The 10,439-nt window shown below is 43.4% G+C and overlaps 1 long non-coding RNA gene across 1 annotated transcript; it reads left to right on the top strand.

Annotated features, from left to right (window-relative positions):
- Positions 1–675: 675 nt before the first annotated feature.
- LOC131914560 (uncharacterized) lies at positions 676–9,809 on the top strand. Its single transcript, XR_009380166.1, has 3 exons — positions 676–1,433; positions 6,358–6,471; positions 9,437–9,809. It is a non-coding gene; the product is annotated as an uncharacterized LOC131914560 (long non-coding RNA).
- The last annotated feature ends 630 nt before the right edge of the window (positions 9,810–10,439 follow it).

The raw sequence follows: 10,439 nt of genomic DNA, 5'->3' as shown, positions 1-10,439 counted from the left end.
GTGGGTGAAGAGAAGGGAGGTTAGCGGCTGGCTGGGCATGGTACTGAGGAGCAGGACCACAGTGTGACAGGAGGCCACAAAGAAGCTGGCTTAGGACAGAAGAGCGAGATCTGTGCTACCCTTTCCTCAGTGAGAAGCACTTTTGATCTTTTAAAGGGAAGGGCAGCCTGAGACAGCCATGAGGAAGGCTGAGAGCAGCACTGGGGCCCGCCCACACGTGAGACAGAGCCAGCCTCAGGGGAGTCAGAGGAGAGCGCAGGGCGGGGCACCCGGGGTCGCCAGAGGCCTGCATCCAGATCCCTAGAAGGGTGGCATGGGAGGAGATTGGCATGCCTGTGCTATGCTTGGAGAGCTGGGAACCACGGAGACACAGGCCCAGGGGAGCCTGCCCAGTGGGCTGGGCAGACATGAGACTACAATGGGAGGTGAGAGAGGACTAGGCCAGGGACACTCCAACACCATGTCCTGCTGATGCAGGTTCCTAAAAAATGCTGACAGGCTTTCACTAGCTGAAATGTTTACTGAGCACCCTAAACTCTGGCTGCACAAAAGACCTAAGGGAAGGAACCTCACACTGGCCAGTACCCAGCTTCTTCCCTAAGATTCTGATTCTATCTGCTACTGATTGTTTCTCTGAAGACAGAACTGAAGGGAAGGTTCTAATTCTGCAAATGAGACATGGAGCTGGGTGTGAGATTTCTAAGGATAGTTGTCTACCTAATGCAGCTCTGTTCTCTGCACTTACACAGACCTGAGTACTCTGTGTATTCTGTCTGAGTAGCACAGGGTCACTCTGGGCAGGACAGCCATATGGCCTCCTCTTCCCACTTCCCCTCCCTTCATGACTGTAAGCAGACAAAACCAGGATCCACTGGGAAAAATCTACTTGCCTGAAGATGCTTGTATCTCTAGCAGGCTCTGAACCCTTTACAGTCAACTCAGTCGTGACACTCGTGGGTGGGGAAGAGAGTCAATGGCTCTACTTAGAGGTGTGCCAATGTGTGAATGAAGTATCTCAGCCTATTAGTGGGTCTTGCCTGTACTAAGGTGATTTAAGAAATGTTCTTTGACATGCCAGGGGCTGGATGTAAGTGAGACGAAGAGACCAAATGCCATACCAAAAGAAGATGACAAGGCCAGGAAAGAATTGAAGGGCCAGAGGTTCTGTCATAAAGCTCTTCTGCTTAAGGCACACCATGGTTGGCACTGCCCAGCCTCCAACTTCCAGAGCATTAAGGACTTTATAGCAGAATCGACACATGTCCATCAGTCGCCAAAGTGGGATGAACCAGTATGTAGCCACATGTGACCCTTAAAAATTTTTAAGTAAGGAAACACATTCAGTGTCTTTGCCACACTGGACCTTTTTCAAGCTCTAAGCAGTTGTACTCAGAGAACGTGTCCATTACTGCAGAGTTGTGTGGGTGACACAGGTAAGATGTTGACTCTGTACACAACCCAATGAGCTCATGTTCAGAGCGAGTAGTCGCCAATAGTGGTATCTATTGGGTACTACAAAAGAAAAAATAGAAAATGCTGGCATCTGGCCGATTTTCTTGCATTCAGTCACACCTCAGAGAGGCATCAGCAGTCACTGCTACCAATCTTCACCATGTGCTGTTTTGTTTTTTATTTTACTGTCAATTTAAACCCTAGCCTTAGAGGTTTGTCCGTCTGCCTGATTTAAGGCATCCTAGTCTGCACACAGAGGAACATTTGCTGAGAGCATCTGCAGAAGCTAGTGCTTCACCATGTAGGTAGAACCTCACAGAGACTTAAATTTTGTTGTCTCAAAATGATGTCCAAGGACTGTGCCTGAATACAAGAGCCCGATCATGTGGTCTGTGCAGGTTTCACGTTTTAAAATCGTATCTTGAACTCTGTAAGCTTTCATTTTGTAAGAGTAAGAGGAAAAGGCAGTTTTAAAGGGTTTTATAGAAAAGCCCAGGTATCCACAAAGCAGAAAAATAACCCAGTCTGGGGTAGAGCTCAGTGGTTCCGTCCCAAGCACCAGGGGAAATCCGGCAATAAGATGAAGGGTATGAAGAGTGGTGACTGTCTGGACTGAGAACCACATTGACACTGGATGTCCAAATCCCTGGGGACGAGTTGAAATCAACCCAGTTCCTCTTTCCCTGGGTTCACATGTCTAACTGTCACACTGTTGTGGCCATAACATGGTCTGAAGGGGACCAGAGCCACAGCAAGATGAAAGAGGAAACTGAAGCTGAAAGGAGAGTTTGTTGGTTTCACAGATTTTTGATTTTTAAAAGAGAAAGGAATCTCACTCCTTAAAAGCTTCCTCACCCCCATCAAACAAACAAACAAACAAATTCACCAGGTTCTGTGAGGCTATGATCAATCTGCCTAGCAGTGAAAAAGTAAATTTAAAAAGGCAAAATCTGTGTGTGCATACGTGTGATGTGTGTGTGTGTGTGTGTGTGTGTGTGTGTGTGTGTGTGTGTGTGACTGTAGGCTCACACACACTATGGTGCGCATGTGAAGGTCTAGGACAACCTTGGGTGCTCACCCTCCTTCCCTTTCACCTTGCCTGAGGCAGGTCCCTGTTCCACACAGGTAAGCCAGGCCAGCAGGCTCTGAGTGTCTGAGGATTCTCCCTTCTCCACTCCCATTTCACTCTAAGAGCTCTGCAATGATGGATGTACACTATTGTTGGTGCTGGAGACCAGAACTCGGGTCCTCACACTTTACTCTGCAAGTGTTTTGCCCACTGAGCCATGTTCCCAGTCCTCGAGAAAAACAACTTAATATACTATGTGCCTCATACAAAACTAAGTAGTGAAAATCAACAAGCCTGTTTTCTTTAATTTTCTACATCTAGCCATGTCTAAGTATTAGGCTTCTGGTTAAACAGAATGGTTTTGGCTCATTTGAAATGATGTACACATTTAAGTATCAATTTACTTAATGAGTACTTACAGTGTTTTCTATACTTATATAGTGTACATATATTAATAAGCATGATATGAATTCCTGCTGACTGTCATTGCTTTTGTGGTGATCTAGAGGTTTGAGAGACACATGGCGGTGAGCTAGAGGCTTTCCAGTTATAGTATTTCCTTGGTGAAACCAACTCATATGGCACTCAGTTACATGCCCTTAGCAAATTTCTCTCAATTTTCTCCTAGCAAGCAATTAAACCTAAAAATAAACTTTTTATTAAACAGAAAGCTAAATTATTAAAAGTCATTTACACCAGATTACCCTGCTGATAGCTGCATTACTACATACACTGAAAATTTTCTTTACTCAAATGTGTTTTTTATTAAAGTGGAATAAAAACCAAACTCACAAGTTTTTAAAAGCAAATTATCGTCTTCATTCACTGTGTTACCCTTGGTCTCACTTGCATTACTGTGAGAACTAGTCTCGGCTGCCCTTTTATGCAGTGGTCATAACTCTACACATGCTGCGTTTAAGCTGCTAAAAACACAGAGAATGAAACAAAAACATAAGGACTTCTAGACCTTTCTTAACTTCTCTGCAGCCATAAAACAGCAAACTATAGGGGTGGTGACGTCGTGTTTGTGAAACAGCGCTACATTCTGCTGCTTAGCACTGATGTTGAGTACTTTGTGTGTGTGTGTGTGTGCATGGTTCTACACACACACACACACACACACACACACACACACACACACACACACACACACACACACACGTGAGGCCAGAGGACAACCTCAGGTGTCGCTGCTCAGTCACCATCTACCTTGTTTTAGAGACAGGGTCTCTCGATCACTTACTTAGCTAGGCTGGCTGGCAAATAAGTGTCCAGGATGCTCTTGTCTCTGTGTTTCTAATGCTGGGATTACAAGTATCTATTGTCACATCTGCCTCCACCCCTTTTCTTAACATAGCTTCTAGGTATTTAACTCTGATTACTACTCTATTGACTGAGCTATCTCCCTGGTCCTTGAATATTTTTTTAAATGATGTGAAAGTTTTACCCAAAATTTGATAGGTATATTGGAGCTGTTTTTAATTCTACCAGATTTTTTTCTGTTTACCTTTAAGTAGCCTCATTCTAAGTATAGGTTAAAAACTGGCAAGAAAGCAATCTATTTAAGCAAAGTATTTATTTATATTACCTAACTGGGTAGTATATAGCCAAAAGATACTTTAATGTTCTTCCAATGAAAAAAATGGATCATGTGAGTAAAGGTGGTAGTCCAGTGGTAGGGCCTGTGCCAACAGGCCCAAGGCAAAATCATATAGCTCTTTTCCCATCCACTTTAGTGAGATGTACCACTAAACCACCCAACATTCAAGACAAATAAGGTCTACAAATGCAGGTTTCCTACTCAAATTCTTTAGAAATGTTTTTTCTTTCCAATTTTCTTTTCTCTAGGATTTCATTTTCTCTTTCATCACTGACATCCAAGAAGTCCCAGTTTTCTTCCAACTTTTGCATATGTACTTCTCTGTAGGTTAAAATTCATGAGCTTGTTCTTACAACTGAGTTTAAGCTTACCTTTCATTAAAGTCTCACCAGAGTCTCCAAGCATAAGCTATGTAACTGACTGACTCTGAAAAGCCACATACCCTACACAGTTTTTAATTGGAACCAAGTTGTTGACATACATAAAGATATGTATAGATTATTTATCAGGCATATTTTATAGTTATCATTTACTAGTAAGGGCAGCTTTCCCATAATACACATCCCTGAATCTCTAAATACCAGCTTTCTGGTAATCCATTTTCTCAGCAAACTTTGCACCCAATCCATTTGCAAGCCAAAAACTTAAAAAAAAAAAACAATAACAACAATAAAAAAAGCATTTCATCAAAGTAGCAGGAAAAAAATGCAAGTTCTTGCTATGGAAAGGGAAGGTTGAGGCTCAGTGCCCAGCAGTTTTACTTGCCCTGATTGGAACACTGATCAGTACGAATGTCACCTGAGGTGGAAACTGTGAAAACCACACCACACCACACTTTACCACATCTTCAGTGCTGCAGGGAACAGGAACAGACATTTGTCCAAGGGATGATGATTGCATTTGTGCGTGTGAGTGTGTGTGAGAGAGAGTGTGTGTGTGTGTACATGTATACAAGGAGGTCAGAATGTATGTGTGAGAAAGAGAGTGTGTATGTGTGTGTACATATATACAAGGAGGCCTGTGTGTGTGTGTGTGTGTGTGTGTATGTGTGAAAGAGAGAATGTGTGTGTGTGTACATATATACAAGGAGGCCATAGTGTGTGTGAGTGTGTGTGTGTGTGTTTGTACATATATACAAGAAGGCCAGAGTGTATATGTGCGTGTGCACATGTGTGTGTGTGTGTGTGTGTACTTATATACAAGGAGGCCAGAATGTGTGTGTGTGTGTGAACTTATATACAAGGAGGCCAGAATGTGTGTGTGTGTGTGTGTATGTGTATACTTATATACAAGGAGGCCAGAGTGTGTGTGTGAACTTATATACAAGGAGGCCAGAATGTGTGTGTGTGTGTGAACTTATATACAAGGAGGCCAGAGAGTGTGTGTGTGTGTGTGTGTGTGTATGTGTGTGTATGTGTGTGTACTTATATACAAGAAGGCCAGAGTGTATGTGTGCATGTGCGCACATGTGTGTGTATGTGTGTGTGTGTGTGTGCTTCTATACAAGGAGGCCAGAGTGTGTGTGTGTGTGTGTGTGTGTGTGTGTGTATGTGTATGTGTATACTTATATGCAAGGAGGCCAGAGTGTGTGTGTGAACTTATATACAAGGAGGCCAGAGTGTGTGTGTGTGTGTGTGTGTGTGTGTGTGTGTGTGTGTGTGTACTTATATACAAGGAGGCCAGTGTGTGTGTGTGAACTTATATACAAGGAGGCCAGAATGTGTGTGTGTGTGTGTGTGAACTTATATACAAGGAGGCCAGAGTGTGTGTGTGTGTGTGTGTGTGTATGTGTGTGTATGTGTGTGTACTTATATACAAGAAGGCTAGAGTGTATGTGTGCATGTGCGCACATGTGTGTGTATGTGTGTGTGTGTGTGTGTGTGTGTGTGTGTGTGTGTGTGCTTCTATACAAGGAGGCCAGAGTGTGTGTGGGGTGGTGGTGCATACACAAATACAAGGAGGCTAGAGGAGGATGTCAAGTGTCCTCCTCTACAGTTCTGTCTTATTCCCTTGAGATCTCCCACTGAGATAGGCTGGCAGCCAACAAGCCTCAGTCATCCTCCTGTCTGTCCGTCCATACAGCGCTGACGTTACAGGTGCACGTACGAGCACATCTAGCTTTTTATCTATGTGTTGGCATCTGAACTCAGGACCTGGTTATGCAGCAAGTGCTCTTACCTACCAAGCCATCTCTCCAACCACCAATTTCGTTTTGCATGCCCCCTCACACATACAGCATATCAGAACTTGCTGCTAAGCCTGATGACCTGAGCTGATCCTTGGAATTCATACGGTGGAAGGAGAGAACCGATTCCCACAAGTTGTCCTCTGACTTCCATAGCACACGGTGGTAAGTCAAACTTGTAAACACACACACTAAACAATTTTTACAAAACCAAAATTTGATTAGCAAAAGGCCATTGGCTTCATTTGCTTAGAGAAGAGGAGGCACACGTGATGGCTGTTCTTGCCCAGCAGACTGGGGAAAACACCACTCCAGACTGCATGGGGTGAAGCAGTGTGCCATCTAATGCCCCGGACATCCCATGATCCCTTAGTAGCAGGATTCTGTACTGACAGCCAGTAGCAACAGAGTCAGCTGCCAAGTCAGTGCATAAAGAAACTGGACCCTGCTAGAAATGCCTACTATCACCCAGAGCCACACCACCATGTAGCAGGAATCTTAAAGAGTCTTATTAATAAAATCAAACCTGTGGCCAGTTATTGGGGTGAATGCTGGAAGGTCAGAGAAGCAGAACAAGCCACAGCTACCTCACCTTGCCAACTTCTCAGCTGGTCCTGTTTCCTCAGACTGGATGCCTCTGAGTCCTCATCCAGAATGAATCTCAGCTGAACTGCTGCTCGAAAGCCTGCAAGCTTAACCAGCCAAATGCTTCTAGTTTCTGGTCTTCACCCCTTATATACCTTTCTGCCTTCTACCTCACTCCCTGGGATTAAAGGCTCGCTTTCTGGGATTAAAGGCGTGAGTCACCATGCTTGGCTGTATCCTTGAACAGATGGATTTCTGCCTCTGGAATGCTAGGATTAAAGGCGTGTGCTACCACTGCCTATCCTAAGTATCTAGTGGCTTTTCTGTTCTCTGACCCCAGGTAAGTTTATTAGGGTACACAATATTTTGGGGAAACACAATACCACCACACCACCCTGAAGGTCCCTTCTCACTGAGAACACTTAGCATCTCAATGACTGCTCTCTCAGGAAGTATTAGTAGAAGTAGTAACTGTACACATGTGTGGGTGTATGTTCATGTGGGTATACACGCATGTGAGTGTGGAGGCCGGAGGTCAACTCCAGCTGTTGTTCCTCAGGCATGATCTTCCTTGTTTCTTGAGACAAGGTCTTTCCTTGGCTTTTAGTTTGCCAAGTAGACTAGGCTAGCTCCTGGGATCCAGCCATCTCCATCTTTTTTTATTGACTGATTGACCACTTTGTTTTATTTGAGATGTGGTCCCACTATGTAGACTATTCTGGTGTGGAACTCACCAAGATCCTCCTGCTTCTGCTTCCCAAGTACTTGGATTAGAGGTATGGGTCATCAAGCCTGGTAATTCAACTGTTTTGACACTGGGCCTCACACTGTAGCCCAGGCTGGCCTTGAACTCATAGCTAGCCACCTGCCTCAGCCTCTTTGGTACTGGGTTTGTAGAAATAATCCAAGACTTCTGGCAGGAAAAGTAAGTTTAAAGAATTGCATATAAAATTATAAAAATGAGATTCCTTCACATAACATCCAACAGCAAGCTTAAAGGGGGTTGAGGGGATTAAAATGTGGCTTTCCTAATGCATGGCTATTCCTCTGTTTGGTTTCTCTTAAAAATAATTTATGTAAAACAGCCTTCTCTCTAAATATACTGTGTGTTCCCATACATGCATTGAAAATATTTGCATACAGTGTGTGTATGCCCTGGTACACACATGGTAAAAATTTTAAAAATATGGACTGCATAAATCAGTAGCTGATTTTAAATATACATCAACTTAAACAGATTTGTTTGCAATTTATGAATTCCTCAGGTATAAAAGATCTTTCTTACTGGCGGTGCTTCTAGAAGATGTTTATACTCTGCGGAGTGTACAAAAATGCCTCTCACACAAACAAAGAAAGGAAAGATTCAAGAGCTCGGCATTCTAACCCTGCCTTTGCTATTAAACATCCACCATGAATGCAGCAGAGACTGGCCGAGACCAGGGAGGTTCGCTTGTCATGCTACAGTAGACATGATATTTTGTGTGCTGCCCAAGACATTTTCCTCATGAATATAAGTCGCCTGCCATTTATTATGAGATTTTTCTCCGATTGACACCCCATTATGTATATTCAGTCAAGCTCGAAAGAGATTTCGGTGATCAATACACTATTTGTGTTGAAAGTCTATTATTGGCTCTAGCAATGAGTTGCAGAGAAGCAAAAATGGAGGTGGTATTAAGTGAACTGAATGATACAGAAATTTGTGTTTTAGATGAGGAGGCAGACACAGGATGGCATAAAAACAAGAGAACGTAAGAGAAATGTCTTTTCTATCAAAAACCAGCTTTTCCAAGCCCATCCACTGACAGAATGCATTAAATGCCTGATAATTTTTTTAAAATATCTTAAATTACATATCGTGGTGTATGAAGCAGTGGGGAGACGTGTCTCTCCTAGCACCGATCTCTTCACGGTACAGACGATCTCTCTTCCTTAAAGAGTCACATTTGGAAGCACTTGATACCCTAAGGTGAAGAAGGCAGGTCCAGCCCTGGGGAAATCTGTAAACTCTTGCACCATGCAGCCTCTTTGTTGGGTACTTCAATACATTTCATTTTCTAACCTACTAGTACAGTACCCCAAGAGCACAGCCTTCATCGGCTGGGAGCTGGCGTTTTGGTTAATATATGCGGTTAAGTTGCTAACCACAGAATTTCATCTGACCTCAAAGAATTCAGCTACTGAATCTGGAGGTAACTATATATTAAGAGCCATCTGCTTGAGCTAAGATATTAAAACATACAGGGACACCCAGAAAGAAAAAGTCATCAGGGAAATAGCAATTCGGCATTACCCAGATACCAAAGCTTCACGCCCTCTTACAGTATAGCAAGGAAGAGCACAAAAGGAAGGCAGTTAAAGGTCGCAGTGACCTAGGCAGTCATAGACAGTCATGTGGCTGGGTCGTACGTAATGTCCCTGTGTTACACGTCCCCCGAGCCATGGTCTCCAGCCCTCTTCCCGAATCTTGGGTAGACAGACTGGAAAATCAGTATAGATCTCTAAAACTATCGATATTTAATTATTTGGTTTGTTGAACTTACAGTTTGAACTACTCTCGGGCAGAAGGGCAGCAGCTGGACGAGTCAGAACACCTGCAAAAGCAAGACAGCCAGAGCGTTAGCAGTTAGGGTTGTCTGAAGGGTCTGTGAGCGCCGAAGAAGAGTCGCAGTTGTTTGACCAACGCAGATGAGTTCCGAGCTGCATCCGCTGCAACGCTACTCATCACGGCATTTTGACTCCAAACACCTAGAACTGGATTGCTTTCAAATTAGCAACCCAAAAAATGACACATTGAGACACTGAAAAAAAAAAAGTGGAGGGAGAGTGCCTGCCTTGCTTATAGGAATACCAATATCCATTCATCGCTTGTCTTGATGGTCCGGAGATAGCCCACCTAGAGCGAATCAGAATCTAATATCCACAGGAAAGACACAAATAAAAATGCTCTTGACAACCTCAGAGTCTCCTCAAAATGAAAATCAAATAATCCTGAGCAGCAAATTCAGTCTGTGTGGGATGTGTGTGCATGGGGCAGAATCTGCATGCAAAGCGCATTCTTGAATCCTGCAGGAATGTCTGTGCAAGTATTTAATGCCACTTAAAATGAAAAGGGTTGCAACTCCAAATGTTGGGGCTGGGGACTGCTGGCTTGGGGCTTTTGTGTTTTGTTTGTTTTGAGACAAGTTTTGGCCTTGAATATGGATCCTCTTTCTTCAGCCTTTCAAGAGTGCTGGAATCATAAGCATGTACCACCACACCCAGTTTCCAGTTTTTAAAAAGCTACTTTTCACTCTCAAACACCACACACACACACACACACAGAGAGAGAGAGAGAGAGAGAGAGAGAGAGAGAGAGAGAGAGAGAGAGAGAGAGAGAATAAAAATGTATCAATTTTAAAATACACAAAAACTAATGATATTACAAATTAAAATTCCTTGAAATAAGTTGATTTGCAAACTGGGTTTTCAACAAATTCCTTATAAACCACAAGTGTGATGTGACATGCTCAGATGAAAAAGAGAGTTTCTCGAGGCTGGCTCCACAT

This window comes from Peromyscus eremicus, chromosome 7, assembly GCF_949786415.1.
Source record: "Peromyscus eremicus chromosome 7, PerEre_H2_v1, whole genome shotgun sequence".
Lineage (NCBI taxonomy): Eukaryota > Metazoa > Chordata > Mammalia > Rodentia > Cricetidae > Peromyscus > Peromyscus eremicus.
Note: the sequence above shows the minus strand (reverse complement) of the source record. Positions and strands in the feature narration are given on the sequence as shown.